This window comes from Alligator sinensis, unplaced genomic scaffold, assembly GCF_000455745.1.
Source record: "Alligator sinensis unplaced genomic scaffold, ASM45574v1 scaffold87_1, whole genome shotgun sequence".
NCBI classification, from domain to species: domain Eukaryota; kingdom Metazoa; phylum Chordata; order Crocodylia; family Alligatoridae; genus Alligator; species Alligator sinensis.
Genome location: NW_005841929.1, coordinates 1185699 through 1192232, shown reverse-complemented (window position 1 = coordinate 1192232; position 6534 = coordinate 1185699).

Sequence of the window (6534 nt, the reverse complement as noted above, 5' to 3'; positions counted from 1 at the left end):
AAGCACAGAGATGCTGATACACGAGACGCAGGAGGCTGCTGGAGCATGGTAATTACCACGCTCCAGCAGACTTGATTCACTGAGTCTGATCTGACGTGCTGGAATTCCAGTGTGTTGGAGCAGCCTCTGCACTCATGTACAGGTGCCCTGTACAACACACACACACACACACACACACACACACACACACACACACACACACACACACACACACACACACACACACACACACACACACACACTTGGCTTGAACTCAGCATTGCTTATCTCACTAAAATTAAGCTGCCTTTGGAAGCAAATGAATGCCCTTCCTGCATAGCCCTAAGGAACTGCTCCTGAGGGGGAATTGCTTGTTCTTTGTCCCCAGACTGGTTTCTCTTGGATTCCCAAACTTCATGGTGCTTGACATTTCTTTTTCCCCCCTTCCTTCCTCCTGCCTTGATGACAGCTTAGGTTTAAAATGTATTGTGCTCACCTACCATGCTTGTACCTCCTCCTTACTTGATAGATTGATATATGTAGCTACCTGAGTTCATCAGCAATAAAAGCATACATGGTGAGGCAGTTTTGTCCTTTCCCTTCAGTTAGAGGGAGAGGTCAACCATGAGGTTAGGTGCACTGTAGGACTCCACTGACCACAATCTGGGTTTCTCTTGTCTGTTGCTGACGAATACCCTGCTGTATAAAGGCATTGATGTGCTGTCTCTGCTGCCGCAGTAAGCACTGCTTTGGTCCAAGCAGCCAACTGAGTCCTGTTTACTGCCCTGCATTGAGAAGGGAAGGAAAACAAGGAGGTTGACAAGGACAGGCATTTTCTGTAGACTAGTTCTAGACAGAAGAGTGTGGTGGAAGGGGGACCCCTGCCTGCTGCTGAAATACATTGTTCTTTCTAACCCTCGGCTTCCAGCTACAGTTAGGTGCATATTATATGTTGGCTTGTCCAGGAACTGAGGCCTGCCTGCTACAGTTTGACTTTGCATTGAGGGGAGGTTAGGAAGTCCTTGCTCCTCTCCTTTCAAAATTGGTTTTTTGGGACATGTTGGGGATTGTGTATTATTGTAAGTTTGTAAAGAATGTAATTTGTCTGTTTGAGTCTGAGGGTGAAGCATGGGGCTTTTCTCTTTCTGGGAAAGGCTGTTTTATTTTATTTTGGGGAGCGGGTGGGGAGGCAGTGTAACAGCAGTTGCAACTGCTTCTGAGCAACGAGACTGTGAGTTGCTGCTGCAGCAGAGACCTCCAACACCAAACTGTGAAAATAACTCTGTACCAACTCCACATGCTTCAGGGGAATCTGACATGCACTGGGCTGCACACTGCAGCATTGGCAGGAGTGCGGGACTTGTTTGCAGGCCTGGCCTCGCTTGTTCTAAATTCAGTTTGAAATGAAGCTGGTCAACTGTCTGTGCTGCAACAAACTGACTGTGCAGGAAAAGCTCAGCATTTCTTTGTAGAGGTTGCATTTGATATCTTAAAAGCATCCAATGTAAGAATGGCTTCTGATGAATTCCTCCCCTAACTTCCCACATGTTCCTCCCCAACCCCGGCTGGGGCTCAGGTACCTCACTCTGCTGCCTTCTCCGTTGCTCCTGGTAGCCCTGGTCATAGTTTCCCCTGCCTATGGAGCACAGTGTCAGGGATCCTTTTCTCTCCTGCTGCTGCAAAGCTGTGTGAACTTTCCTGGTCAATACTGGAAAGGGGAATGCTATTTATTTTTATATTGTGTATATTTTGTCTTGGTCTGCTGATTACCTTTGTTCCCCGAGAGCGACAGTTACCTCAATAGTTAGTTTAATACTGTGTGTTTGGGTAATTTTTTTAAGAACTTTTTTAAAAGCTTGATCCTTGGCGGTCTGTAGATTTATTTCCATATAAACTGGTTATTTTGTATAAAGTACATTCTTAAAATAGCAACCACCCTTGCTCTGTGTGTGTGTGTTTTGTTGCCTCCTGAATGGTTTCCTGTGCATTTGTAGAGTTGACAGAGGTGCTTCTTGTACAAAGGCATTTTGAGCTGTAATCCTGAAAATCCTAACACCTGGAAATGTCCTGTAGATCATTTATACAAGAGTATCTACCAAAACTCATTGGCCACCTTCTTGGGATTTCCTCTTCCTAATGCCGCTGTCTGCATAAGAATTCTCTGGGTCTGGAAATTAAATGGCATCAGCTGTCCACCATGAGCCACTATAGGACCAGTCTCTCAACTGTTATGCTCATCTTTTTTTTGCTCCAGTCAGTTTTAAGTCTAAGTAGTGTGATGGGAGACCCACACTCTCTCTTTCCAGACCCTCCTTTCTCTGAATAGAAATGAAAGCAAAACAATCATCAAAGTTGGCTTTACAGTTATTGATCAAACAACGCTCTCCACAAGAATAAGAGCATTTCTTCTCCTGAAGGTCTGTAGAACCTTCCAAATGGTGACTTAGCATCATGTGGATGTTGCCGTTGGCTGCACTTTCAAGATGGAAAAATCAAATTTTAGGACAATTCAGCCAATTTTTTGGTTTCTGGCAATAAAAACCTATCTCCCGAGTCTCCTAGACTATCTCTGCTCCTAGTATAAGTGCATATTGCACCCATTGACTGAAAGAAGAACTTTTTACTTGATAATATAAGTTAGTGACAACTCGCTATATTATTATTCACCACCTTAGTTGTCTCATGTGCACCTTGCACTTAAACCCACAGAAGCTTGTGCCTTTTGCTGACAGGACATTCAGAGAGCCCCAAGTCATGAAGCAAGGGATAACATGATAAACAATAGTTCTACAGCAAGGGTGGACGAAACATCGATGAGTGTCAGAACTCCCTTTCCAGTTGCTGCCGTTGCCATCTGGCCACCTCTCTGTGATGCAAGGTAGGAGCAATGAGCAGACAACATGCTTCTCCATTGGAGTCTTGGTACGTCATAGTATCTAAGGCTATAGGATGAAATCTGTTCCTCTGAGGAGAAGGTGGGTGTGAGCAGGGGTGGATACAGAGGGGGTGTGGTGATGCGGATGCATCCCTCTTAATTGCTGCTCCACTCAGCTGCATTGAGGAAGCCTGACATGCTTAGTGCCTTGGAGGGGGAGGCACGAGCTGGTAGAAGGGAGATGGAGGAGGAGCAGTCGGAGAGAGAGGGATAGGGTAAGCGGTAGGAACTATGGTAGGGCTCCAAGAGTTCAGGGCACATACTGCTCCTGGTGAAAGTCCCAACCCTCTTTCCACCCTCCCCACCACATGGCCAGCGCAGCTGTTGCCCTAGTCAGTGAACTGTCGGTACTGAAGTCAGGAGGGACTGGGGTAAGTGACTGGGCTGGGCTCCCGGGAGCCAGGACTCTGGACGAAAGTCCTGTCCCCTCTTGCTCCAGCCCCCCACCTTCCAGCGCAGCTGCTGCAATGGAAGAGCAAACTGCCCACTCTGAAGCCAGCAGGAAACGGGTTAAGCGGCCTGGGGTCCTGAGTCATGCTCTTCACAGTGCAGCTATTCCATGTGCATAGCCAGCTGGGCTACCTGCACCAAGCCCATGCAGATACATGAAGAACAGTAGTGAAAGCCTGGGCTTGCCTTTTAAGGTAGCACTTCAAGATGGCCCAGACCATATATCTGTGCATTCTTCTTCACTACATTTCTGCAGTGCTGTATCCTATAGATTTTAGTTAGGTTAACTACAGTATTTACTGTTTTCCAGGCAAGCATTTTTGTGATAAGTTTATTGGAGCAGCTGTAGAGTTGGGAGAGCTGTTGGACAAACTTCTAGGCATCAAGTGCCCTTTCTCAAGTCACCTTTATCCAACAGCTTTCCCAACTCTACAGCTGGTACAATAAACATACCACAAAAAAATGTGTGTCAGAGACTTAAAAGTTGGCTTTGTTCAACAATGGGTGAAGAGCATCTCAATGGACTGGCAATGTTGAACATTAACTCAGATGTGGAGATCACTGCTAATGAAAAGTTGGACACATTGTCAAGATGCTCAAGAAGGCTAGATTTTGTTTTCTGAATCCAAATGAGAGGTACATTTAATTTGCTTGGTTATTGACCTTGTTTGTTTTTTGTTATACTTAATATAGCAAATCAAGTCATGTTCCACTAAAGTTATATTTGTTTTTTGCTTCAATCTTAAAATGAATAATATAGCCATAGGTCCCTACCATACTATTAAAGCTTCTAGTTTCTTTTTAACTGGAGAAGAATGTGTTATCTTATATGAAACGATGCACTGCACTATCTGCACTCCCCTTTTTCAAAGTCCTAGATCTGCCCATGGACATCAAGAGAGATGCAATCCCTTAGCTCCTGAGTGGAGAACAAAGGGTCATTTTGTCACATTTCACTACCACCTCCCACTTCCCACATCCATACGTGCAGAGGCCAGAGTTCAGAGCTGGGGAACGGGGAATTGTCCAATTTTGGAGGGAAAGAATTCTGCTGCTCCCTCAATTCCAGGAAGCATTTGGGTCATAGGGGATTGGTAGTGGTGGAGGAGTGGGAGGTGGGAGGAAGAGTCCAATCCTCAGGCTAAACGAGCTCTGAAATGAATTGACACTAATTGAAACCAGTCACTGAAAAGAAGCAATAGTGGCTGAGAAAGCTCAAGAGACAGCAGAGATGGAGACAAAGCTCATCTGTTTTAATCTCAACAAACTGCTGTCACGTGGTTGTAATGAGGAGCATCAGCCCAGGCCATGTCCTCCAATTCTGCATTCTGCTTCTTTCTAGTTTTTGCTGCCTGCCACTCTCATGCTTTGCTCTTGTTTTTCCATTGGGTGGACCACATCCCACACAGGGAACTGCAAGCAGAGCCCTTTTTAATCCTTCGGACTCAACATTCATCCCTAGATCCTTTCTGCCTGGAAATGAGGATCAGGAGCCCTGCTGCACCCATTTATTGCCCATCTGTTTCAGTCCAGTTGTCTACTTAATGTTAACTTGAATAAAAAAGGGGCCAGGGTTGTTTTGTTTTTTGTTTTATTGCAGTGCCCAGTAGAAGTCCCCTTCCTCTCTGCCCCATCATTAACTTTCTTACCTGCCCTCTGGGCATGGAACCGTATGTCCCAAAACTGACCCATGAGGCCATGAACACCACCCCCCGCTCCATTCAGGTCACTCAACATCCACTTCTACAGCCACACCTACAAAATTGGAGTCAGCAGGCTTGTTACCTGTACATGAGTAAACTTGTTCCATCATGCTCTACACCAGTCCTTGCTGACTTCCCATGCAATCTTGCTGCAGTAACCTCTGTGCTTCCTCCTTCAGTCCCTCCCTACTCTTGCTTAATCTCTTTTTGTATTATGTTAAGAATTAGACTGTAAGATCTCTGAGATGGGAAGGATTAGGACTGCTTGTAACTGAAGAGACACTTCCACACTACAAACTAATTTCTAAAATCACTGTGACGGTGAAATGTCTCTTATAGAAAATGACCGTATCTAAAACACCTGCCTGAGTTTTTGGGAGACTAGATTTGAACACTGCAGCATAGAATTTCTCAACTCTCCTTGGTGTGTATAGCAAAATCCCTTCAAAACATTATACTTTCATTAAGTTTTCCTGCAGAAGATTTGATTTTCTGCTGAAGAACAACAATCCCCTATTTTCATTTTTTTTTCCATAAGGAAAATCTAAACAAAATGTTCTCAAGTCAGATGGACCCAAATTTAAACAATTGTTTGTTGAAACAAATCAGTGTCTCATTTTGGGTAAGTCTTATGTTACCCTGATCTTGTGCAGTCTCACGGAAACTGCAATGAGTGTTCTTGGTACCCTCTTCTTGGCAGGACTAATTAAATCTCTCATGATGCTGTGCTAACTCCCCTTTGCATTGTAATATGTGCATCATAGGAGATACAATCCATTTTAGAAGAGAGGGACTGAGGTACCATGGCAGCTCAGAATGACACGATTTACTTCAAAACAAATTAAAATTAACAGCTTCAGTCCAGTCACATGAGAAGGTTCTTTGGTTGTGAAATTTTGGAATCGATTTTTAACTTCTCATTCCACAAAAAAATTCAATATTTTGGCTTTTCCTTCCTACTTCAAGGGAAAAAAAAACACTTCAAAACTGGACTTTCTTGTGCAATGGAAATTCTTCATATTAACCTGCTCTAAAAAGTATCATTAGCATTATACAGATAGATTTAGCCTAGGAACTGAGAAGTGAAGCAACTTATTTGAAGTCCTACACCCCATCCATTGTAGTCTGGAACAGAACCCAGGGGTCCTGACTCCTTGACATAAGCTTAATCCATTAGAGCACAGTGTAATGTTTTGACAAAATAACAGCATTTACTAGAGCATAGTAAAGGATGCTGCATAAAAATACCAACAGCAAATAGCACCTGGCAAAATAATAGAACAAAAGCTAGATTTGCTTTGCTTGCTGAGCACATTTGGTCCTCCCAAGCATTAGTGCAAATTGGAAGCTTTTACTGTACCGTAAAAACAGCCTGAAAATCGGCTCCCAGATGGGGGAAGTCCCTTGCCAGTTTTGGCAGCTCTGTGCTTTTTCTCTGAAGCCTCTTGTAAAGAACAAGAGGCCATG